Consider the following 27490-nt stretch of genomic DNA (forward strand, 5'->3'; position numbering starts at 1 on the left):
AAGGCAGTTTGGCCTGGAATTTTAATCTTTCTCTTGCACTTACTTACAACATTTTAATAGCGAGGTATTCAAGTCCTGAATCTCTATTTCGTATGTGTTGCGCTAAATTCGAAAAAACGGACGAGAAGCTGCGGCACTTAGGCGGCATCCCTAAATTGAGAAGCCCTGTGCGCCGAATAATTTACAGCGCACACTTCGAGGGAGCTCTCCAATATTCAACGTGATTATAATATTATAAAAGCAAAATTCCACGAATGCCACCACTATCGCGCGATCCAGAGGTGTATGAAAGAGAGCGGCTGTGAGGGGGGGGGAGTCCTGGATACGAGAACGAAAGAGAGAAAGAGAGAGAGAGAGAGAGAGAAGGAATGGCGCGGGCGGAAAGGAGATGCTGTTGGTCCGACAGAGGGAGATCAACAGGATTTTGCAGGGGAGGGGTAGTTTCAGTCATATCGACCACACCACTTTGGTCCCCGCTATACCGAGCTACGCCGGTGGAAACACCTGAGCCCACCGACACTCCCGGCCGTGCGTCCTCGCCGCGCCGCCGCGCCACAACTCTTCGCCGAAGCTACCGGTATAGTCCAGTCAAATTAGACATTTGAGCTCGAAAGTGAAGCGGTATCAATGAAACCTTTTTAGGGTTGTTGGGGGGATGTAGAAGAGCTTATTTCTGAGTTGTCGGGCTAATCGGACCGATGGGTTTTAAGGGGGGAAGGGAGAATGAAAAATTTCGTTTTTTCGCAATAACTCGGCGAATTTTGACCGTACATGATTTAATAACCCCTCATTTTGTAGCTCTTTTAAAGCCCTACAATTCATTTCCTGAAGACCCTAACTTAAAATCAATATTTGTCGAGTTCTAGCGAGTCCCGAGCGCACTCGACTCGACATGCGACGCGCCGTCGCATGGCCGATCGTCATCGCGGCGGCGCGCGCGCCGCCGGCGACGATCGGCCACGCATTAAAAGCGCGACTTCCAAAAGCTTCCCCTGGGCTCAATTTTTAACAAATCTGAACGACTGACCTTTCGTTTTGTAGGTCTCTTTAAGCCCTACAACTTTGTCAGTGGCGGCACATTTCTATCTATTAATGGAAACGAGATAAACGCAAAAAACCGCGACAAAATACATTTTTTCCCACTTTCACCGGCTAGAACTCGACAAATATTGATTTTAAGTTAGGGTCTTCAGGAAATGAATTGTAGGGCTTTAAAAAAGCTACAAAATGAAAGGTTAGTAAATCATGTACGGTCAAAATTCGCCGAGTTATTGCAAAAAAAACCGAAATTTTTTATTCCCCCTCCTTTCCTTAAAAACCCATCGGTCCGATTAACCCAACAACTCAGAAATAAGCTCTTCTACATCTCCCCAACAACCCTAAAAAGGTTTCATTGATACCGCTTCACTTCCGAGCAAAAGCCTTTTTTTTGTCTAATTTGACTGGACTAGTATTTCTATATCCTCGACGTGTGCGGCGGGCAGCATCGTACAGAAGCCGAAATGTACTAATATCCGTGCCTCTCTTTTCTATATGTATATATATATATATATATATATATATATATATATATATATATGTATACACTCACATATATATTAGCGTGGGCCCAAACGGGTTGTAAAACACAAAGGATTTTGTCTAGGTGCTGCATTAAAAAGGAAGGCTATTAACGGCGGTCGGGACCTTCAGAATTAATGATAAAGAAACGAGGCAGGCTTCGGCACGGGGAAACGACAAGGTGGCCCAGGAAATGCGGTTTGAAGATTTTTTACGACGCTGCCCGCCGTACAACGCGAGAGGATATCGCGCGAGAGGATTGAAGGGAGGAACGGAGGAGGAGTTATTTCCACTGGCTTTACCCTGCCGCACCGCGAAAATACTCGGGAACGAAGTACGTTAATGAAAGAAATACAAGTTGCAAAAGTGAGGGGACTTCAAAGGCGAAAGCCTCTTACCTACAGTTAGATATCGTGCAGGTTGGAACAAAAAAGCAGCCGGAATAGGGGGTCCCGCGGGAACGGGCGGGAGGAAGAGGGGCGAGCGAGAGAGAGAGAGAGAGAGAGAGAGAGAGAGAGAGAGCCGGGAAGCTCTCCGTGCAGCTTTTAATCCGACTCGGTGGGTCACCGCGCTTGAAAACCTCCGGGTCCAGGTTTCGAACTCCGCTCTCCGTGGTTTAAGAAGAAGGTTAAAAACCGTTCGGCGGCTTCGGCAACGCGAAAAGTATTAAGTCGGACCGGCAACACTAATTGGAGCAAAGCCGATGGCAATGATCGTGGCGGGGCGTGCAAACGTACAGACAAACTTATATAACTCTCTATACCGCGGGGACGAGCACGCGACGGAAAAGACGGGGAAATAATTCGCAAGAAATGTCTTTTCTGGGTTAAAATAAGATATCGAGCACGGGTTCCCCTTGCCAAAAGAGTCGTGATGAAATACCATTCTCTGACGAATTCCTTTTTAAAACGCGATACGCATACACGCACGGTTGTTTCGCCTGCAGCTGCTGCGTCTCTCTCTCTCTCTCTCTCTCCTTTTCTCTCTCTCTCCCTCTCTCTCTCTCTCTCTCTCTCTCTCTCTCTCTCTCTTCGTTTTTTAATCCTTTTCTATTAAGTGGCCCGCGTTTCGCGAAAGCCGACGTCTGTCCAATCTCGCTCACCTTACACATTTCACCCGTCCATCCGGAGGAAAATAATCTCTCCGGAGGCGAAACAGCCGGGTCCGCGGATGAGCAACCTAGGGAAAGAGAGCGACGGGGAAGAGCGAAAAGAACAGCCGCGGGACGGAGAATCCAGGGAAGACCGGCCGACAGCCGGGCGAAAAGGAAAGAAGGAAGGAAGGGAGAAAAAAAGAAAAAGGAAAAAATGTATAAAAATGTTTTAATTCATCGTTTCCCGCCCTCCTTCTCGTCGTACCTGTTTCGCGGTGACCTACCGCCTTAACCATTTTCTCTCCTCGCTTCCCCCATTCCCGTCCTCCCGCCTTCCAGCTTTTTGCTGTCTCGCCGGATTTTTCGAGATTGTGGTATTAAATCGGCGAATAACGGGGCAAATATGCGCGCGTACTGTAACACGCGCGCACGCATGACTGTCGCGAGCGTGCCCGTACGTAAATGTCAGGGGTTATAACGCCGCGTGCTTCGCAAAACCGTGGGGGCTGCTGGGGGGGAAAATTTTTTTTTATTTCGCGGCCGCGCACGCGATTTCCATCTACAAAAGAAAACAATATTCCGTCCCTTGCTTTGCATAAATATCCATAACGCTTCGCGTTCTTTTCAGAACGCGGTGCCCGGAATCCGCGTACGATGGAGACGTCTCTTCGGCGGAGAAACTGTTCACCTTACGTTTACGTGGCCGTAACGTATTCAAATGTACTTATGGCGGTATATGCGGGCTTGTGATACCTGTTGTCCCTTACACGCGAGACCACTCGCGCGATAGTCGAGGTGCACGCGTATTTTTCATACATTGAACTGACCACGGGAGAGAACCGCGCGGCTGCAAAAGAAGCGCGCGGTAAAAATTTGCATAACGGCTATTTCGCCGGATTCCTCATGAGGTCGGCATTAAATCGTTGAGCAAAAGCTGACAACTCGCGTCAGCTGTCACATTTAGACGCGATTATATTTACGTGTAATGTGCGCAATTAGAAGCGACTAAAAAACCTTGCAAGAATCGCCCCGTCGCCACGTCGCTTAGCCCGTGCGTTTAAAATGTCCCGTTTAAAACGCATCGGGCGTGCTCGGCCCGATTTAACTGGCCGCGAGATGAACAAGACTCGCGACAAGAAAATGCAATTTTAACATCTATCCCGTGACACGCACGAATATACTCGACTACATTGGCGCCGCACGCGACGCCCTACGTACGCGCCACGCGGAATAGAATGCGCGTCGAACGAGCTTATTTTTATACATTAAACCGAGATCCGGAGGCGCAGAAGGGGACACGAGGGAGAGGAAGTCGAGCGGCTGTCGGGGATGGCATCCTCATCCGGCAGAAAATCCCTTCGCTCGTAACCGAGGCTGGCTGAGCGCGGTGGTAACGCTAAGCTCGACGGGAGATGCCGCCTGCGGTCTCCATAAACAGCGCTTACGCCACACAGGTTTTCCGAGAAGAGGGGGCGGAGCGGGGGGAGCGCGGAAGCGGGCGGCGGAGCGGCAGTTGCGAGACGGGGATGGGAGCCGGCGGTGAGACGGGGCGGCGAACGTAATGTTCCGACCCCTCGTTGTGTTCCACAACCCCCACCCCGTTTGTACATACACCCGCAACAACGAGAAACACCTCGTCGTTCCGCGCGGCACCTTAGCCCGCGCCATCCAACCGAGCAGGCAGCCTCTCTCCTGCCCGTCTCGTCTGGCCTCGTGCCGTCGTCGTCGTGACGGGATACAACGGGCTTTAAAGGATGCGCCCGGCGCGAAACGGCAGCGCGCGTTTCCCTTTCCGACGTACACCCCGACACGGCAACCGACGGACGGATCGTTGCCAGTCCGCATTACGCCGCTCTGCCACCGTGATCCCGATAGGAAAACCCTTCGATATATATTGCCTACTAAAGTCCAGGCGAGACTTTGTCGCCTATATCTCGCGCCTATGCGCCGGCAACGGTCTTCCCTTCCCGTCTTCACGACAGACGCCGTTCACTATTTCACTCCTTTACGAGAAGCTCAAGCAGAGACCGGTAATCGATCGCCATGCGTCAGTCCTACGACGGCATCGCGATCGATGTGTCTTAATTAACGGAAAACACGAAATACATTTCGCGATACAGAAGGTATGTACGTTTGCAATTCGCGAACGAGATTAATAGCGGATGCATCGGAAATCACGGAGAAAAACGGTATGCGGAAGTAAGCGATGGGATTTAACGAGCCACATCTGTTCTATATATCGGCATCCAATTGATACTCGTTGAGTAATGAGGCGGGTTCATCTATTGCCTGCCATTACGTCGGACGCTATAGCCTGCACGTCGGATACAGTAATCATAGTTCTAAGGCAATAATGCGGGTCTAAACCCCTTCATCGAGAGGAAGAGAGGAAAGGGGGGATGGAGATAGCAGCGAAGCCACCCCTTCCGTAGAAATAACCTGTCGATACCGGTTACGCGGAATCCCGCCGCTGAGGCACGTTGACCGCGTAAAGTGAGCCATAATAGACACGCTATAGACATCGGAGCCTAGCGTCGATATCGCGCATTTGAGGACAGTCTTAGACGACGGGATAGCCTATATTTAACGGGAAGATAGAGAGAGCATGAATATAGGTCAGGTCCCTGCTTCCAGACATTAAGCAATTCAGAAGGCCGGGAGAAGTTTGGATCCCAAAGTAGTTCCGGTACTTAAGAGAATCGCTGCCGCGCCAAATGAAATATAAGGAGCGTTAGGAATACGTGAAAGAGCCAGCACCTGCAAAGGCGTATGAAATGTTTTACGATCGGCGCGATCAAATATCCGTTCTGAAAAATTGTGTGCAAAAAATTGTCATATTAAGTTTGATAAAAAAATGCATAACATGAGCCAAGTTAGTAATGACAGCATCATCGGTCGCACTAGTGAATATCGTCAAGCTCCTTCGATCCATTCGCCCACGTAACGAGTACCAAGTATACACGTTTGCGAATTAACATAAGAATGATTCACCGCGTGATTCAATCTGCGCGCCGCGCCGTCCTACGACGAGCTTTAGCGGAATCTTCGACCGCTATCCGGCAGCAGAATTCGATTCGCTGAACTCCAAATCTACGATAACGCTAACCCTCTTGATTTTCCTTCCCGTAGCTCGGGCGCAAACCAAGCGAGCGAACGCGAACAATAGACGAGCTTGTCGCTCCACGGTTTGCCTGACCCAGAACCTCCGAATCCGCACGCGGAATTTCGTGCCTTTTATGTGGTCCGAGGGCGCATGACCGGGCTAATTGGAATGTTCGGCCGGAATATCTGGAGCAGGTCGCCGCCGCGGATAGATGGAACGCTCCCAAGTGCGGATACAACGCCGGCGTATTCCGGTAGGCCGAAACCGGAGTAGGAGTAGAGCAAACAGATGTAGAGCGCGGCGAAGACGCGCGCGCTCCATGTAGACATATAGCGACGGAATGCCGGACCAATTATTTTTCGACAACGTCGACGCCAGAGGAGACGAGAGGAACATTTTCCGCGAGAGTTTTCCAAGAATCTCGCGTCTCGATATTTTTGAACGTTTTCGCGAACATATGGAGGGAACTCGATTTGTGCCCTTTGTGCCTTTATTCGGGGCTTGACTGGGTCAATTGGAAGTATTTTGGCGACGGTGGTATCTGGAGCGAGGCCTCGGCGAGCGCTCCCGGAACGCGGATACAAAACATCGGAGAACCTTGCGGCTGGCACGAGCGCAAGCAGGCGCGACGCAGGGGCACAAACGCGAAAGAGGAAGCTAGGTTTCTACGTGGATAGTCCGGATCGATCCGACTGCCAGGTCAACCCTCACCGCGACTCACTCACCCAGCACCAGCCAACCACGAGATATTTTACGCTCATACATCGTTACGCTGTTACTTATTGTAAATTGCAAATACGTACAAAAGTATCCCGTATTATCGACGCGGGCCATACATGTCCATATGTTTGCGTGCTGTTGCGCCACGTATGTACGTCCAGTGTATTATACGAACAAGTATTTTCGTTGAAAATGTTACCTAAAAAAATATTCACTCGAAAAGCGAACGGTATAAAATCGAGTGACAGCCACAAGCGAATAGAGTCATCGAGAAAGTTTAAATAGAGTATAAACGTGAAACGAGCAAGCGATGTCAATATTGCACGGAGAGGAAAAAATAATTAGGACCTCGGAGGTTGTTTGTCCGCAGTTGGTACCAATTGCGACTCAATGGGGATTTATGAAATTCCAACAACAACCGCGGATCTCTACGCAGTCTTCTCGCTCTTTCGTCCCACGTTCTGTCGTTCCCGCACGCTCTCTCCGTCCGTGTCTCCCCGCGCCGTGCTATCCGCGCCGTTTCGCATCGGTGAACAAATTATTCGACTAATTTCAGCCGATAACTGACATTGATGCGCGTTAATATGGAAATATCGCGGCTCATCGAATGTACGAAGCCCAACGGTACACCGCTCGCGAACACAGTTCGGTTGACGAAGATATGCGTTTAATGTGGAATAACAGTCGATCAAGTTATCGGGGGGCGGGGGAGGAGGAGAGAGGCAGGATTCGCTCTGATACGAAAGCTGACCAGCGGATTAAACGTCGCATTTTATCGTGATCGGACATTAAGAATGTACAACGGTATCAAAACGGTATATTCGTATACAAAAGCATTATCGGCGCGACTGCAAACTCATCAGCGGGACGTGAATATTTTAATAACATGTGCCGCAATTAATATTATCTGAATTATTTCATAGCGGTCTTTTAATCATTGCATTAATTAATACTACTGCCATATGCAATCTATGTAAATCAAACGAAGCCTCAATAATATTCCGCCGGGCAGCAAAGCGTTAAATAACCCGAATTACGAGAGGATGGGCATATGAATATGAAATGCTTTACGAATTACAATTTTGGAAACGGTTTATTGTTTGGAAATTGAAGCAGGTGTAAGAACCATAATAAATGAATTGTGATTTGTGAGCCTATCCGACAATCGCTGGAGATTGCTTACCGCGGTAACAATTCGTATTCGTTCACGCGAACCCAGCCCCGCGTATAAGGTGCAAGTAACGTGCACATGCTCCGTTGGAGTCGTGCGAATCCAAGGTAAGCGCAGTGACACGTAAAAAAGCGATCCGTTTTACCGGTCCTTCTGAGGCCGGCAGTTTTTATACGAAGTCATTCGTTCGAGCGGACACCGCATTAAAATTTGCGATGTAACTTTTCGCTCTCGTGCAGCGAGTAAAACCGACCGTGTGACTCATACAACTCGATTCTCGGAAAGAAGGGAAAAAAATATATTTTCTCCTTTTCCTAATCGACGCCGATTTTCCGCCACCTCACGTCGCTTTTAGTTTTGTGAGTCAACAAACTAATTTTGTCAAACGGATCAGAGACACAAATCGTGCAAAAAGGAAACGTTTCAATATAATGGGTATATAGATACGATGGATTAATTGAAGAATATCGAACTACGATCGCGCGACGCGCGCGGACGAATTTAAACGAGGCGACAAACGAGTTTCACTTTTCGACGATTTTCGTCGCATAACCACTCGGAGGAGCAATTTACTGGCATAACGCAAATTGTCGGTGAAACAATTTTATTGGCGACAAAGGTGCGCCGCGGTGCGAAACAATACGAAGAATACCCTACGCCCGGCATCGGATTATTCGACGTTTTCATTAGCCATTGACATCGCTGCGTAAAATATCGGTTCGCCCCATGTTCTACGAATGGCATGGATTTCTCCGCGCTCCGCGCATTAATATTAATTTTCGAGCTTTTACATTCTCTCCCCCCTGCGCCATTCGGCACACTCGTAACGTAGATTAATTGAGAAAGCCTGTTACCGAGAAGCGAGACACAGTGGTTATTAATGGCATAACAAAATATCGAGCGGGCGCGCCGCCGCGCCAGGCCCTTCGAAACCCGACGAATATAAGACGCGAAAACTTCCGGGGCGCGCGAACGAAAGACGCGGCCGAGATTTATGGTCGCTCTCTCACTACAGAAACATTGTTTCCGATGGTGGCGCGGGGGGGGGGGAGAAGAGGGGAGGGAACGATTTTGCGTTATCCGGTTAATGGCGGGTCGAAGAAGGTGTGCGTCGCTTCCGCGATGTTTACCAAATTACAGAGGATTAATCAGCATCAGCGCGATTAATTGGCGTCGGTATTCGGCCGACGCGGCGCACGAAGATATTTCATTTCGATGAAAAGGGGCGCGAGTTCTTGTTCGATACGAGAAAAAGAGAGAGAGAGAGAAAGAGAGAGCTCCGAGTTTCCCATTTGCCCGAAGAAACCTGTCATTAACGTAACGAACGATTCTTGTTGTTCACCGCGGCGAAAGCGTTTATTTCCACGTGGCACTAAATCTAAGCTTGCTTTAGGAGAGCGGGGCGCGGTAACAACGGCAGCTCGAGCAGCAGCTCGAGGAAACAATCCCACGTTTTCTTTTGCTCGTGGCCGAGTAAGCCGATGGCCCCGAGCCACTAATCACAAAGAAATTACTCGTTGGAAAAAGCTCCCTTTGGCCGCGAAGGATTGCATCGCGATGGATATCCGATTCTTTCGATTCGCCGGTGAAATAAGTGCTCCTAACGTCATTTTAGGCGAAAAATGTACGACGCGGATCGTCGCGCGCCACACGAGCGACTAATGAGAATTCGACGTTCGTCGCGACTCCATTGATTTACGAACGTCGTAAAGCGAAGACGTATACCACTTACGTAACGAGACGACACACCAAGTCTCGAAACGGTCGCGAGTAAGCAATGCTCCGGTGGAGCTTCTCGGAACAAGTTAGGGGAATTGTCAAAGGCGATGGCTCGCCGAGACAAACGGAGTCGGGGACGCGGCGGCGCGCGGGTCAGCGCGGTCGCCGCTTAAGTGCCTCGTATTTGGCCTCGTACGAGACCATAAGCTCGTCGTTCCGGAGGGTCGCGCTCCTCTCGTAACTCCAGCCGAAAGCAATAGCTCCCAGCTCCCACCTCCCCTTTCCCCGCCAAATACATTACATGCCCAGTTTACAACGGACGCGAGTCGCGGCAGATTGCACGAAACATCCCTCCTCCCCTCCCCCCATATGCGCGCAGCATCTCGGAATGAAACGAGACTTGTCCTCCCCGCGTATCCTACATCCGTGAACCTGAACTGCGAACTATGCCCATTCTAGACGGACCCTCGCGGATCGCGAGATATATCTGCTGATTGATTCGGCCGGCCGATCCCGCGCTATCGGCTGACATTATCGGTGCACACGGGCTTACGCCGGGCAGATCGGACGCCGACGTCTCGAGTGGAGGGTATGCCTGATTCATGGACACGCGATATTGTTCTCGATCCGTGTCGCCACAATGCTCGCCGATGTTTCCGATCAGCCGTTTAGTACCTCCTCGGCACAATGGATGTCGACCCAAATCGGAGAGGCTAAATTACACCGTGTGTCCACATCTGCGGGTACGAGAGATTTGTGGTTTGAAAAAGCGTGGAGAGAGCCGAGTTGGAGACGACCCTGAAAATCTGGGTCATTTCGAGGGAGAGATAAATCGCAAACTCAATAAACAGCTGCGATACAGCTCGATATGCACAAAAAGTAATTTTTATCGACGAATCGGCGAATTACAAACTTTCATTAACGAGAATCTTCATTTTTGTCCCGCGCGATGTGTTTCAAAGTTCTCCTCTCCGGAACAAAAGTTACCTAATCACCCACTCTATCCTCCGAGGAAAGATTCATCCGTACAATCGAAATTTTGCTAGTATTTTAACTCTCAGTCTCTCCACGAGCGAGGGGAGAGAATAAGTTTCTCTCCCCTCGCTCGCTATTAATATATTTTATATATAATAATGGTACGCGTTTCTGTTAAAGAGAGAGAGAATATATAATCCTTGCTTAATTCTCTCTTTTATCCTGAAAACTTCCCTCCTTTCATTAATACAGAATCGCAGGGGGAGTCTGCGCGCAAGTTTAACGTCAGGTAAATAAAGCCCGAGTCCCGAAGAAAAGCGGTAATGTACAAGCAATACGGTAAAATGGCGTAAGCAACCGAACCGAGGCAGCGTCGTCGGGGCGCGCCACGCTAACCGATAATTGCGTCTTTCGTTCTCCGGGCACCACGGACGATCTTCCCGCGCGACCTACCGCAACGATATATATTTCGGAACGACGACGGTGCCATGGCACTTACACGAGAGAGAGTCCTCCATCCCGCTCCGGATTCCCGCGCGTCGACGTTCGCCGCTCGTCGAACGAGACGAACCACGTCGGACCTCCTCTCGCTCTCGAACCGTGAACCGTAAAACCCGGTGGGAAAGAGAGCAACGCGAAACCGCACCACGCCAACGTCTTGGGGCGAGACGCAAGCTGGAAACATTAGAAAGCACGATGGAATATAGCCAAGTTTAACCCCATCAACGTCTATATGACATATGCATTATGCAAAATGTCCCCGCGCTTTCTTCCGTCCGCAGGACGGAAGTCGGTGTCTTGAGTAATTTAAAAAGACGATTGTTTCTTAGGAAAAAATTAATTCGCGACGCCGGCTTCTCCCTTCCTGCTGCTTTTTAATATCCACCACGAAATAACTTCTTCACCAGAGCGCTTAGATTTAAAGTTCTGTTCAATTAAAATTAGTCGAACGAAAGCAGAAATACGATTCTGCTGTCGTATCTTTCTCGAACCTTTCGCAGCACAAAATGCTATAGTTCGTTATAGAAGATAGGAAAATGTTCCTTATACGAATCAAAATTGTAAAATTAATAAATCGATTGTTTCTTAGAAAAAAATTAATTCGCGACGCCGGCTTCTCTTTTCTGCTGCTTTCTGATAAAACTCGAAATATATATAACTTCTTCACTAGAGCGCTCTTAGATTAAAGTTCTGCTCAATTAAAATTAGTTGAGGAATACGATTCTGCTATCATATTTTTTTCGAACCTTTCGCAGCACCAAAATGTTTGCTATAGTTTGTATGGAAGATAGAAAATTTATGTTACTCATACGAATTAAAAATGTAAAATTAATGAATCGTATTTTTTTCCTCCTCGATAACTTTGGCCCGCTACTTCGTACCGGGCACATACTGCTACATCACTTATTTATAGTGCATGTAAATTTTACATATTAATTACCAGCAGAGTCTGTCTGGTAATATCGCTCCGCTGCTGAAACATTTTATTCATTTCGCAAAGTGTACACATAACTACGGTAATGAAGTCGTATTCATATTCACTCTGTGCTGGATAGTATATTTACGGTCTCGGTAACAGGGAGCAGAAACAATGCAAAAACTACGCCGGTTCGACGGTTGCAAAAACTCGATTACTTCGCGTTCCACGCTCTGTGCAGCTGAAAAAAAAAATGCCGCATTACATCCGTTTCATCTTTCTCGTTTTGTCCGAATACCGAATCCCTCCCCCTTCTAAATTGAAAAACATATATACCTATACTCAAAGCGTCATTCCTACTCTAAAGGCGCCTCTATCTCTATAATTCGCAAGTCGCGAAACGCAAGATATATACGCACAGCTTACATGTCAATTTTAACCTTTCTGTGTGTATATCGTGCGGTGATACGCGAACTACGTTTCGCAAATCGCGACTTATGTAGAAGCGCTTTAAAGTCAAGACGACAAAAGTAAATAAAACGCAGATAATTCGCATACTTACCTCTCTCATTCACAGCTCCGAAATTCGAGGGGATGAAAAGGGGGCACCCGGGCACCAGCGAGCACCGTCGCGCCGTACTGCGCCGTACCCCGTACCCGAAGGGTTAAAAATTGGCGGAAGGAAGAGACGAGGAGAAGCGGACTGTGGACCGCGCCGCGCCGGTGATACTCGCGGCGCGTATATGTGCGGGCGCGGATTTAGTTCGCGGTGTCGCCACGGGTCACGGCGGCGCTGCACCGTCGACAACGGACAAGATCCTCAGTCCGTCACGGGGTCGCGAGGGGTACGCACTGCTCACGTCGGTTCGCCCGGTACCCGGGGCTCGTACGGTCGCGCGAAAAAGCACACGGCCGCGTGAGAGTATTCTATTCGCCGCGCTGACAGCCCGCGTCCCGATTGTTTTCCACGGTGACGCGCGTCGCGAAAGAGTGTGGTGTGCTCGGTGGCGATGACGGCACTTTGTGAAACGCGATAATCGGACGGCGAATCGCGGGGTGGCAGTGCGAGAGAGTGGCAGGAGAAGGAGGGAAGATCTCACCGGTGAGCACACTGCGGCACGATAACGGGAGCTTGCGGCGTACGCGACTGTCACTAAACGTGAGTGCTCGCTTTCCGCATCCGCTTATATTGAATGAAACTAACCCTTTTTGCACTTCGAGAATGCGATACTCTTGGAACCATGAGCGTTTCTCATATTCTCGTTTTAATCTCAACATACATTTAGGTCTGTTTCCTGTTGCTGAACTGCTGAACTATAGTACACTAGTGAACTGGTGCAACAAGTTAGATTGAGACAAGTATATTTTGTTTTACTCCAACTTGCTGCACCAGTGTGCACTAATTCAGCAGCGCAGCAACAGAAAATAGACCTGGGGCCCTATTCTCGAATCGTTTTCATGAAACTCGCATGCGAAATTCAATGCTTTTCAAATAGAAAGTTGCATACGAAAATCATTAGGGTAGGCTCGAGGCTCGAGAATGCGGTCTCTGTTGTTGTGTCGAGCGGAAGCTTGATTTTTTTTAAAATTAATTACAGTTGCTTGAGCATTTAATTAAATGACGGAGAGTTAGTAGCTTGCCGCAAAGAGGCACACCTCGTGGAGTTGCTGGATCGTTTAAAAACGCTCTCTGCACATTGTTAAATATTAAAAGATGAAATTTAAACCGATATCTTGAGTTAAATGACATTCTGTTAGTAACTACCATGCGTGTTGAAATTTGTTATTTTAACTCCATTTAGTTAAATTAACAACACATTAAGTAGGAGCAGCGACGACTTATATAGGAATGGTTAGAAATTATTCAAATTGAGTATAATTTGTAATCAGTGCGCCCTTGCATATATAAAACTTTGCAAATTGCAACATGATATGTAACATGATGAATTGTAGTATGTCGGAATTTGCTAAAGAAACTAAAAAGAGAACATCAGTCGTCCTTGAGTACGATTATATCCCCACATATTATCCTTACTCGGACTAATTATTATTAGCGACAAGATAAGAAGATTTATGATTCAATACAAATTATTTGATATGCCACGTATAAAAAGAGAGATATTCAAGTAACTCCTTTAAGGCCCAGTTTCACACAAGTGAAACCCCCTCTTTCTAAGGGGGACGTTAGAAGGAGACGAAGAGTGAGTTAATCTAAGATTAAAAATTAACCGACACTTGTGTGAAACTGGGCCTAAGAGAACGTCCCGCAACTTTTCGGAGCAACATCGCGCGATCGTCGCGTTCGGAGAGAAACACGTACGTCGTGATCGGCAAAAATAAATGATAATTTTTAAAGGGAAATGCTCGCGTGTCTCGACGATAAGAAGGATGCGGAAATCTTTCGTCGTCAAGGAGGTCAGCTGTCACCGTGACAGATCGAAGCGTGCGTTCGCGTGATCCTGAACGATCACCGGCCACGGTAAACACCGGCGCAGTTTGCGTTCCATTATTACGCGCTCGGAGCACGGTCAAGCGCGCGGAACGTGTTGCCCTTTCGACGCGAGCGAGCGGAGCGAGCAGCAGACTCTCGGCGATTGTCACTGATGCGATAATCGCGTCACGCGTCTCTTTCGTTGGCGTCGGGTTTTCTCTCTCTTTTTCTCTCTCTCTCTCTCTTTCTCTCTCTCTCCGAGGATCGCTTTGTGCCGACAATTTCTCGGCAATTGAGCGACTTCGCCGGCACGCAATTAATAACGCGGCCTCGCGAGATAGGGCCGAGATAAAGCGGAGCGGCGCGCTTACGTTATCGAGCCTCCGGCTCGGGGAGTTAAATGATCGCGATACTGACGACGCGGAAAGCGCATCCTCGGCGCGCGCGCCAGCCAGCCAGCCAGCCAGCCAGCCAGCCAGCCAGCCACTCCGACTGATTCATCGCGACACACTCCGAGATTTCGCGTTCTCGGGCGGAAACGTAAAAATAAAAAAAAAATAATAAAAAAATTTGCATGAAATTCCTCGCTACGCGAACGCGCGTTTGGTTGAAGTCACGGGCGTTAAGATCCTTTTTAGGGACGCTTTGCGAACGTTTACCGCGAGGTGTACGACGTAACCGCATGGGGGGGATCTGCGCCACTGGTTGCTTCCAACGCGATAACTAAATTCTCGTCACGTAAGCTCCTGTGTGCGACTGTGCGTGGCACACGTCACATTCTTAGGTAGAATGGGCTTCTGCTGCCAGTCGTCGTTGGACGACGACTTGTTCAGCTGATTGTACTTACTGACGGTCGATCGATTAGCGATATTTCTAGGTCCACGGTCCGATTTGTACGCATCGGAGAGCGCTCGATACAACTACCGTCCAGTCGGTGCATATATTTCTCTGAATTTTAACTCCCGTGTAATTTATCGGTCATAACATTTTCGTGATAAATTCGCTGCGTAAATAATTAACTCGGCAATCGGCGCGTTTGGCAACCCGCATACGTAGCGCGCGCTCCATCAAAATAGGTTCTCTTTGTGGACAAACGACGAATTGTACCGTCGAACGTATATTTCGAAATTGTGTAAATAGCGAGCGTAGAACACGCACGCACGCTCGCTCGCTCCCGCGCGAATACGGATTCATATCGGGGCGCGGCTACACCGCGCCGTTGAATAATTCTATCACTTTAATTACCGAAGTTTATAGCGCAAATCAGCGCGATGGGGGGAATAATAGAATCTCGCGAAAGGGCGCGGAGGAGGGAAAGGGGGGGGGAGAGCGGAAACGCGCGCGGGTTCGCGCGTGCTCGCTTCTCGCGCGCGGCGGGTGCCATGCTTTTCTTCGATGATGTACGGGGGTTAGGCGGATTGTTGTAAATATAGCACACGTCCGACAGTGACTAAAGGCGAGAACATCAATCAGCAGTTGCGAGAGCCATTGTGCCCCACGAGGCTGATAATAAATAGCACCTTCCGTTCTCGCCGGTTATAATTCCTCTTCCCGATCACTCCTCGTGTCTTGTCCCTCTCGTCGGCTTTGCCTTTTTCTCATTTTCCTCGCGCAACGATCGCGCGCGCGCGCGCACTTGCACACACACGCGCGCCCGCTCTCGTATACAGTCAGTATGTAGTATCTGTGCCGCGCAGAGAACAGGTGTCTAACTACCGACTGCCGTTCCTGATAGCTATAGAGCATACCCCAGCCCGAGTACCTTTATTGTAGCTTTATTGTACTTTTTGCTTCATGCGGATCGCTCGAATCCGTACAATTACACGTGAACTGCGACCGTAGGATAGGTAGCCGCAACTCGCCTGTCTATCGATTAACCATTAGCGAAATTAATGGTGCCTGTAGACAATAGAATAGCGCTATAAAGCTTAAGAAAGCGAATTAGATACGAGACACCGGTGCAGATTGCGCTAGTCGCGCGCGTGTTTATGTCGGTTTCTACGTGGTCCGCTTTCAATAGAAAAGTAATAGCAAAAAGATAATACCATTTGTTTTAATTTATTTTATATTCGGCGACGCGTATGCAGAAGTTCATTTCAAACTGTTTCGTCGACAAGAAATTCTCTCGATAATTTTTCATCGCCGCTTCCATCATTGGAGAATATATATCAGCTAAACATGACAACCTACCGGTAAATTACATGTTTCCAGAAATTACATCTCGACAACGAGATATTCGGTCGACTCAGCCCAGCCACTCATTTTATGATGGGCAGAATGTTAAACAAGCGAGATGACAGTGCTCACTATGCTACTGCCGGGAAGGCTACACTTGACTATTTTATGCGCCCGCGTTTCGCCCGCCTCGAGAGCGCCTCTCGCATGCGCTTTCCACTTCAGTTTCAAACTTTAATTAAAAAGGTGGAGTCACAATAAGGTCCTTCTACCTCCTGGGCCGGCCCTTACCCGTTCCCATTTCGCGCGTACCGCCGCGCCGCACATCCCGCCCGTGTCAAGGCCCTCTCGTGTCCGAGAGAAGCTATTTTAATTTTATTCACGGGAAATAAACAGAACAATGAAATTAACGCTCCGACGGGGCGAGCGTGCATGCACGTTCGCGCGTGCCTCTAATGTATAGTCGAACTATATACATTTCCGGTACAAATGGCACTCCCTTGACAACGGTTCATTTTCGGCTGGATACGGTAAATACGGGTGTAACCACAATGAAAGTACAAAAAAGAGTAGCGGGGGCGATTAAAAATCAACGCGCCTCGGCGCCGCGTTTTTCATCTTGCGCGTCGCTTGATTAAAATTAATTGCTGCGTTTTTAATTACGAAATGAAATGTAAACATTAGGGTGGACGTTTTTCAACGGGGAAACTTTATTTCGCTTCGCGAATATCTACTTCGTTCTATGCCATTGTATATTGAAAAGAGATGGGATTCTTTTTTTGTACGTAATTTTGTAAAATATTGGGGATGGTAATACAATATGTATATATACGAAATTACTTTATCGTCATCGGCTTTACAAAAGCTGAGTGAACGAAAATTTGGAAAATTCTGCGGTAAGTCTTTCCGGGTGAAGAGAAGCAGACCCACTCGAGTGGATGTTCAGCAAACCGCGGGATTGAGGTGGCTGTTACCAAGGCGCAGACCGATCTTTGAATAAGAATTTAAGCGGAATAAGTTGAGTCTCTGATAAAAGGTGACCGAATTTTCGGTAGGTCGATACTTTGCCTCTCGAGTTGTCCCGGATTAATGTAGTATTTTTAATAATACACATTATTATAATTATATTTCACAAAAGCCATACAAAATGTGAAATTGAATTAAAAAATTTAGAGTTGGAAAATCAATATTTTGACGTTGAAATTATTTCGCGTTCATTGCTTCATATGTACAATTCAATATAATGTTTCTGCATTTATTAAATATTTATTGAAGAAATATATATTATCACATTATATCTACATCTATTTATGTATTATCTGGTATCTTAATTATTCCTTTTATTTTTTATTGTATTTTTGTTATTAAATCGCTCAACTATACACCGGAAAAAAAAATTTGCAAGACTTATTTGCAAGAAAATATATTTCTTTAAATTTTAGTTTCCCTTTTTTAATTCAAAGATGGTATTAGGTAGATTCGAGAAAATATTTTAAACTCAGAAAAATTTTTTCTTAAATCTACCCAATACTTCTTTGAATTAAGGAAACTAAATTCAAAAAATCTCTTTTTTTACAAATAATTAATTTTTTTCAGTGTATAGTAAGAACAGATATATTAAGATTTCTATAAGAATAACACAATATAATTGTTAATATCACTTCACTCTGCTAGCAGTCATTTTGTAAGTCAGAGAAGAGTCGAGCAATGATTCACGGGGTAAAAACTATTGAAGCTAGCATAGTTATTAGCGATTGTATCTGCGCCGCGGTAATTATAAGATCAGCCGGCAAGCGTGACGACATTGGGTCATCGTCGGCACGTAATCGCAATCACTCCGCGATTCACTGCAGCATTTCACGCCGGTATAGCATCATGAACCGCCGCATCACAGGCGCCGTGCCAAAACTTAATCTAATCTCGCCGCCTAGGAAATATTTATCGTATAATCAACCGATGGCCGGTCGTGAAGTGCCATTGCGTGCGTCGCGCCGCATCGTCACGTCGAAACGATTTATAGCGCTCGTTTAATGAATAATCGACTCGTTTCGCATGCGATTATGCCCGTGTGATTACGTTCTCATTTTCTGCTCGATATCATTTGGTACGGCGTGCGATTAAAGTATCGATTTCTAGCGGCTAGACGTTCTCGCAACTATCTTTATTTCGCTCATAAGTAAACTTTTGTAATTTATTTCCGGAGACTCTTGACTCCATTTTGTATGCTTATGCTTTCTATCGGTAAGACACGATCGCATTAATAATATACAAGTATCGCAATCGCGTCTCTTTCGCGTACATTGAAAAATATTCTGATATCTAATTTCCTGTGGAAAGTTACGTTACGAGCATAACACTCGGAGATAATTCCACTCACGTTTAGAAACTATTTCAATTACGCGAGGTGTTTATATATCTCGTTTACGATAATATTACATTTCCTACAGTTTTATCTTTCGCTCTATAAAATCTGCATACCATTCACGTTTCGCTGAATTTATGCGTCGCGTACCAATTTTACTAGGCAGTTAACGAAAGTGGAGCGACAGTCGCGCGAGTCCGCACAACGAAAGGACTGGTTAATCCAAATCCGCGAGGGCCTATTCGTCGCGCAAGATTAGCAGCCCACGTTAGTGATTAGGCGAAAGCCGTTGCGCCAGTTTATCTCCCGCGAGGCTGCATGCCCGTATCTGCGAGCTATACCTTCCGGATAATCTGACAAGCGCTCGCGCATTCGTTCGTCACGGTTTACCGCCGCTGATCTCGTCTCCCGGGGCTGTCTCGAGTTGTCGTTCAACTTTGAAGGAACGCAGTGCAGCGTGCAGCCTCGCACAGCTTGCGGGACGGCCAGTAAAGCGAATATAAAAGCAACTGAGGCAGGTAATGGCGTGGCGTGACGTGGCGTTACGTTACCTTTAAATCGGTGCCTCGCCATCGTCACTCCTCGAGATTACGTATCGCCGAGTTTTGGTAGAAAAGAGTCGCCGTGGAATAAAATCTGAGAGAGAGAGAGAGATTGATTGATTGATTGATCAGTATATTTATGCCCAAGCAAAGCTAAAGCGCAAGGATAGCAAAGTACTATAAAAATACAAAATATACACTAAAATACAAAAAACACGCTACTTAAGTATAAACACAGCTTAATATAAACTGTACGCAGCTAAAACCAGAGAAACACTAACGCAACAAAAGTATGACGCAACTTAAAACTAGGAAAAGATAACAAAGAATGATCTAAACAGAACTTGACTTAAGAAAACACTAATATCGCAAGATAATTTCACGTTAAGGAAGAAGCTAAGACTAAATGTACTAAGAGTAGCAGGAACTCAGTCTGTGAATTCAGATGAAAACAGGTACGATCGAAGGAGAAAGAGAGAGAGAGAGAGAGAGAGGGGGGGAGGGAGAGAGAGAGAGAGAGAGAGAGAGAGGGGGGGAGAGAGAGAGAGAGAGAGAGAGAGAGAGAGAGAGAGAGAGAGAGACCGTGTTAGACGCTGCTCCATTAAATTTCCCTCGCTGCACGCACGTAATCGTGCAATTCGCGGATCGCATATCGATCCATTTGGTGGCAAATACATCAGTTTTCCCGACGATGAACCGTCGCAACGCTCTACTAAAATGATCGCTTATCAGATCTAATCCTTCTCCATAAATCGCGAACCGGTACCGCACGTGTCCGCCTTCCTCGGTGTCGTTAGCCCGTGCATAACGAGAACTTTTACACGCGGTACGCATTTGCCGCGAAATAAATATATACGAGCGCGTGGTTAGCGTATTACGAAAGTGCGTGTGTTCACTTGAGGATTGCGTCATCGTAGAAAGTGCTCGACGACCCCCCTCCCCCCGAGTATATAGGTGCAAACTCCTGCTTACAAGTATAGTCCTGTTCAGGACGACACGCAGGACTTAGCTAGCCATGTTTATGGCGTAAGGAGTAGTCGCTTGGCGCTCCGCTGATATTTGTCTCAATTAATCTCACCGTGAAAGTACGAGTTACGTATCATTAAGAAATACTTACGCGACTAGGCTGTTATAATAAGATAACGTCGCCGACAAAGTAACACGTAGCGGATAATTAATTTCTGTAGACAGTTACTCTGTCTCGCAGAAACAATGAAGCTCTCTTTCTTTCTGTCTCTTTTTATATTTTTCTTAAAGTTCGTAAACTTTTTCTCCGAGAAAATACGGTTTGTAATTTGTATCTCTGATTACATCTTTATTTTTTGATATTGAAAGAAGCAATTTTCTCAAATGTACAATAACTTCACATAACTTGGGGGTTTTTTTTTTTATAAAAATAGTGTGACGCCCACGTTCGCTTATACGGGCTCCCTTTGTCGACGTAATTATTTACAATAATTTCCCGCAGAACGCATTTTCCCGTATAGCCGTCGACAAATCATGCGACGATAAAGCGTGCGTGTATTTATCTTCATTACCGAGCGACAGCTTGGTCATAAACATAATCAGAAAGTTCGTTTAAAGCGCGCATAATATATTTATAGCTAAAACGATAGCGTATTATGAATGCGTATTATGAATGTACAAAATGCTTCTACAACGTCATCGTGAAAATAGCTACAAATTTCCGTAACGTAATAACTCGGTTTAATTCACAATTTCCCCTAGAAAATGGTGTCAAAATCGATATCTTTCTCTATTTTACTCTTTTTAATTTGTACTGCGTCAAAATATTTTTATTACTGTAAACTTTTGAAACTAAAATTTTTACTTTTATATTTTGGATTCAAAAGTTTCTAAAGAAAATTGAAAAATAAATTACAAATTGTATATTTTCGTGTTGCAATAATACTGAATTTTAACGGATATCTTCTGCAAAATTGATATAACGTATTGCAGAAAGATTCCTTCACAAATCTTGCCACAGAACTCGCGTCGATGAAAAATATGAATATTTATCTTCATTATTATGAAACAGTTCACACGTAAAGTTAATCAGGAAGTTTACTCTAAACGCGCCTTACATATATCAGCGATAGATTATGAAAGTGCATATCCATCCTATACCGAGGCTGCATCGGAAGTCAGCAAGCACAAACTTCCGAACCGTGATAACTCAGCGTAATTTAATAGCGTATTGTAGTGCGGAAAAGTCTTTGACGTACTTTCTCTTGCATATTACAATAATATAACTTATTATACGATATTTTTCGATTCTATAGCTCGCGCAAATACAATAGAGATTAAGAAATTTCTCAAAAGAGTTAATAATTATTAAAGTATAATAATTTTATTTTAAATTAATAATATGTATAATTACGAAAAATAAATTATTAAATTGTGTTATAGAAATAATGTAGTTTTCTTATGGGTATCAATCTAACAAATATACTCGAAGAAAATTATTTTCAAGCATATACTACAGATGTACAACAGTATATATATGAACTTTTCTATATTTTAACATAAAATATATTAAAAATCTCTCCTCTTTGAAAAATAGTTGTATTGCTGTACTATAAGTGGAAAATGAGAAACTATATACAATTAAAATGAAATAATGTAAGAGCGTACTTGGGCGTAATACATACGGCGAAAAGTACATGTTTATCCGACCTATTAGCTCGCTCAGACAAGATGAGGAAGTTAGGGCGCCGGATGTACGATACGTTTCACCTGGCGTATTACGAAAGCGCGCATCCCCCATGTAACCTGCATCGCCGTAGGAAGTGTTCGGTACACGCGAACGGATGCAAACTTCCGAACAGAGGGGGTAACCGACTGCCGGATAGCTTCTTTCGGCAGATCCGCGTGAAATCGCGCGCGATCAGCGCGATGCTTGTATTATGTATGCATGTGTGTGTGTGTGTGTGTGTGTGTGTGTGTGTGTGTGTGTGGGTGCGCACCGTGGCGTACCCGAAGGCAAACAGGAAGCGGTTCCCTGCAGGACCAGTCTACCGTTGCTTCGCGCCGCTATCTGTCCACGGCAGCGCGGCGCAAACATTTGTTCAGGACGGGGGAGGAAAAGCGGTAGCGGCGGCGGCGGAGGTGCGAGTGGCGATGCGATATCGGTAATAAGATAACGACTGTCCGGTGAACTGCACCCGGTCTCTTCTCTCAACCTCCCCCGGTTGTTTCAATTCCTGTTTCTTCCTCCGGCCCCGCCCGTGACCCCTCTCTTTGTTCTCCCCAGCCCCCGGTCTTGCTGTACTCTTTGTGTACTCGCGGTTCTTCCTCTTTGAAATAACCTGGGCTTCTGCAAGAACCGCGTTCCCGTTCATTCTCGTTCGAACTTCCTCTATTGAGAATCCTCGGGGGCTTCGCAACTTGACCTTTTACAACGCCGATGTTTCTATATCGGTTAGTTAGCGGTTGAATTTTTGCCGAACAACAATCACGGGCCATTAAAGTCATCGGAGCTGAGTGCTCTCTTCCGAGCGCTCCAGCCGTCAGAGTAATTAGTGATTAGAGATCGAGCGCGGAACCATTTCCTTAAGCGCCTTAAGCGCCTTCACCGATTATTTCTGCCGACACTTAGGCGCCTCGATGCATTCGGATCTGACTTCGGAGATAGGTATCCGGAATGATATTACGCGCGATACCAGTTTTGCGGACCGAAAGAGCGCGCGCGTGTTATCAGGATGAATCGCGAGCACGTCGAAAGCGAAAATCGCCCTCTTCCAGTTCAAGTCCGTAATGCCGAACGACGATCGGTCGATGACGATTATGGCACTCTCGGTCGGGATCCTCTCGAAATCGTGATCCTTAAAAATGTCTATATCGCGTTCTTATGATTCTCATAATGGAGTCGTGTCTCTCGAAAGAAGATCCCTCGCTCCATATCCTCCATCCAATGTCCACAAAGCGCAGAGATAGAGAGAAAGAGAGGGGGAAAAGAGAATATTCCAGATATTTCCCGGTCGTTCCATCCGGCCTACGTAATGCCAGCGGACAAAAGGAGAAAAGGAGCCTCCGTGCTTACGCATCGCGCATTGTGCGTCCGCATTATTGGACCGCACGCGCGCGGTGCCGAATCCACGCGTGATCCAGCGAGTAATAAAAAAACAACGGTCCGTTCCCATTCTCCTCGAGGAGGGTGGTGGCGAAACTAGCCCACGGTGCGTGCGTGTATGCGCCGTGACATGAGACATGGTCGGAAGGAAGGGAAATGGGCTTAAGCGATACCGATGGGCGAAAGGTCGGCGCAGGGTGTCGGCAGGACCGGCAGAATCGCGAGGCCGAGCAGCAACCCCCCTATATTCCGTACGGTGTGAGAGTCGAGCATGTGGCAATAAACAATTTGTTACGTCGAGAGGGTCGAAGCCTGCAACGGCATACGCTCTCGCGCATTCTCTCGCTGTTTCTCTCCCATGCACCGTCTTCGTGTCTTGTTCTCCTTTTTCCTCTCTTCCTCTCTCTCTCTCTCTCTCTCTCTCTCTCTCTCTCTCTCTCTCTCTCTCTCTCTCTCTCTCTCTCTCTCTCTTTCTCCATCTCTTAACTCGCTCGTCGACTATCCGTTTCCTCCCTTTCTCACCCCCTTCGGGGCCACCCCCTCGGCGTCTCGCTCGTTTACGCACGACGTTACTCCGCCACCGCCGCCGCCGTAGCTGCGGAGCGACGTAACAATCAATAGCGGCGCGTCACGTTGTTTTCTACGCTATACCTCCGTCCACGCCGCACACGCGATCGTTAACCTCTCGATTATCATTGCGACGACCGTCGACGATCGCCATTCCTCTACCCTCGTGGCCAGACCACGTCAATGACAATGTAGTTATACCGCGAGCATATCGTCGTTCCACCGATGATGTAATAGTTTCAAAAACAACGAATACCGTTATATGCCCGAGTTATGTTCGAATCTAGGCTCTCTCAGCCATTGTCGTGTTCTTCGGTTAGTCGAAAAGCGATTTTATACGCGTATTCTAGATTATATGATGCATAATAAGAGACAGAAGCTAGATAGAAACATAAATATTTTAGAAGAAGATGTCTTGTTGACTTTTTTTTATTTAGTCATTTTTTATGTCATAAAATCGAAAATCAAAAAAATGCAATCTCCAAATCGAGGAGAATGGATATATATCTTTTGCTTCAAATATCTTTCATGATTAGAATAGTTTTATTGTAAAACAAGGATAAAAAATCGCCTAATAAAAGAAAATATATTAATTCTGGGATTTTCTCAGAAATTTATTTAATGTTTACTTCAAGTACACACACACACCAGTGGACGGTTCAAAATGTCATGATACACTGTCTACTGCAGCGTTTAAATAATTCTTGTTTCAAAAAAATATTCTCTTGTTTAATTACGCGTATAAACGAAAATGCTCACTCGTGACTGGCTCGGTGATAGAAAACTCCTAGGATCGCGGGGGTTAACGAGAATCGAAGCCGGGGCAGAGGTACGCCAGGGGTATACGGGCGAATACCTGCGAAACGAGAAAACGTCGGAAAAGGCCAGGAGCTTTTTTCCTCTCGCTGCGTAGCGCCCGCCGTCCGCCGACATTATACGCACGCAAACGATAACGGAGGGGTCCGGGAAGAGAGGAAGAGATGCAGAATAAAATGAGATCGTATTATATGCACTCGTGAAAAGGAGCCGGAGGGGTCTGCTCGCATGTGGATCGTACAACCACCGATGCACGCACATTGCGCAAAAGTGTTTTATAACACGCGTGTCCGCGTGTCTGTGCGCGTATACGCATACCTGTCTGGGCGCACCGCCACACAGAGAGACATTCTTTGCCCCTTTGAAGGAAATATACGCGCGCGACGTGTGTGCGTACCGATGGTGCTTTTTTTACAAGGGAGAAACAAACGCGAATTCCGTTTTTGATGCGCACCGGCGCAAAAGTATTTTATAATGTCGGCGAAGATACACACGTACATATTCGCTTTGCTATAAAACGGATTTTTAACGTATCGCGCGTCGTACTCCTTGCGCGAATCCAGCGCGGTCGCGCACGTTACGCGACGTTGATCGCCGACGTTGGCGGTCTCGTTTTGGCGAAATCGTTCGTCGATCCGCGTATTTATCTACCGCGTTGAATTCGCGTCAACTTTTTTATATACGAAAACTATGCGGAAACGAGAGTCGCGATGACGGTTATTCAGCGCGCCGCTTCATTCCCATATGCGGTAGAGATATAGATATCGTCGTCTACGCGCATGCGCCGCGTGCGCGAAGGGGTATTTTATATACACTGGTCGAGGATCGCATTTCGTTTTTGATATAATGCACTTACATCCCTTTCACACAAACATTTTTCATTAGCCGGAGTTGTCCACGTACCGGTAATCGCATATACAATACTATATACTGTATATGCACCTCTGTGAAAATAAAACAAGCGCAGTATACATATAGTCTAGTATAAGATTTGTGCATATTTTGAGTCTTTTTCAAGCGTCCGATTTTTTTTTGATCATTATTTCTCCTTTGACGTGCAGTGATCTAAGTGAAAGCAATTTTATACAACGAAGCACGCGCGCTATCGTATACGTCGCTTTTTCACGGTCCAATATGCCGCATTTCATTTACGTGAAATACGGGATAGGCCAATATTTCTTTTCTTGGTACTGGCACATCTCGCCAGAAAGTAATAACTGATGGTCAAAATTGAGCCGCATAAAATTGTAGGTCATTTTTGGCAAATTCTATACTTAAAAGACGTATTTATATCTAAGATTTTATTTGAAAATTATTATTGTTGCGTATTCTATGATATAATTTAAATTATATTTTTTACATGTTATATATTTTTCATATTTTTTTTTATTAAACACGTCAAATTTTTGAAAGAAATGGGACTTATTAACCCTTCGCCCGCATAGGTTTTTTTGGCACCTTTACGCCGCATACGTGGGTCGTTTTCGTCCTGACGTTTTTTTAAAGTGTTAAAGTGTTACAAAAAAATCTGAAAAAATTCATAGAGGTAATTCAAACCTTTAATTTAAAGTATCTATTATTAAATTATAAACAATTTGATTTTTTTACATAATTTGTATTTAAAAAATGGAGCAACTACAACTACAACTGGTAAAATCATTTTTTACTCAAAAAATCATTACTTTAAGACAAATAAAGATATCGAAATGAATAAAAAAGGGAATTGAAGAGGAAAAGCGTACCTTTCATAAAAAACATATTGCATGCAATTATTTTGAAATGAAGTATTTAAGTGTTCGCCGCAAACCTCGTTCTTTCAAGAATTACGTGTCTCTTGTGACGGCCGGAGGGGGACTGGCGCCTTGAAACTCGGTAGGCGGGTTCTCGGAGCATAACTTTTTTTACGGATGCGCAGTGGCGCCCTCTCTACCCGTTTTCAAAAGTTACAACTACATTTGATTTTCGCCCGGACGAAAACGACCCACCTATGCGGGCGAAGGTTTTAAAACATCTAATAATTGACTGATGGATTCAAATGGAAGAATTATTACTTTTACACTCTCTTCTCTAATTGTAAGTTCTCTTAGTGCGCCTTGCAAAACCGCCTCTTTCCATCACGTGAAAACCCGTTTCGCCAGCTCTCCGTCACCAATCCACGTCGTGGATTTCCGCTAAAACCTTCGCTCCTACCCTCGTTTCCACAAACTCCGAGCGCGTAGTGACTGACGCGTTTGTCGGCTTGCGGCGATGGAAACCAACGACAAGCGCGGTAACCAAACTCCATTAATCAAGCGGCATTCGTCGCTTAATGAAAAGGCCAAATATCGCCTACCGTGAATGAAAGATAGCCGCTCGCGGAAACGATTCAAACTGTCGACGTAAGCTGCCAAAGCGGGCAACGTACAAATTTCGCCATGACTGGGCGAGGGTGGGTGGACGTATCGGATTCCGCACGCCTCGACGAAGCAAATATCCCTATCGCGTCCAATAACAATAACCGCGCGATATTATCGCAAAAATAATTTAGCTATCAGGCACTGTGCCAAGGATATGCGCCATAAGAATTCTTTTATTGTACGAAAGAACCGGTATATAGTATCTAAACAATATAGAAAAAATAGTCACTAGGTATTTCAGAAATTAAATTTAAACTGTTGAATTTTTGCAAAATGGAGTTAGTCTCTAAGTGGAGAAGGTTATAGGCCTTAGATAGATTAGCGTGAGACAGTTATTTTAAAGAATAATGGTGTATAAAAATAAGATATTA

At 46.0% G+C, this 27490-nt stretch overlaps 1 protein-coding gene across 1 annotated transcript in view; it reads left to right on the plus strand.

Moving 5' to 3' along the window:
* Nucleotides 1-12570: 12570 nt before the first annotated feature.
* The window catches only part of LOC143896662 (discoidin domain-containing receptor 2), a 163406-nt gene continuing 148486 nt past the window's right edge, over nt 12571-27490 (plus strand). The window contains exon 1 of the mRNA XM_077404628.1: nt 12571-12917. The gene's annotated coding sequence lies outside the window, so the exon portion shown is untranslated. The remainder of the gene's footprint in view (nt 12918-27490) is intronic.

This window comes from Temnothorax americanus, unplaced genomic scaffold, assembly GCF_048541705.1.
Source record: "Temnothorax americanus isolate GAGA-0224 unplaced genomic scaffold, ASM4854170v1 Scaffold19, whole genome shotgun sequence".
NCBI classification, from domain to species: Eukaryota; Metazoa; Arthropoda; class Insecta; order Hymenoptera; family Formicidae; genus Temnothorax; species Temnothorax americanus.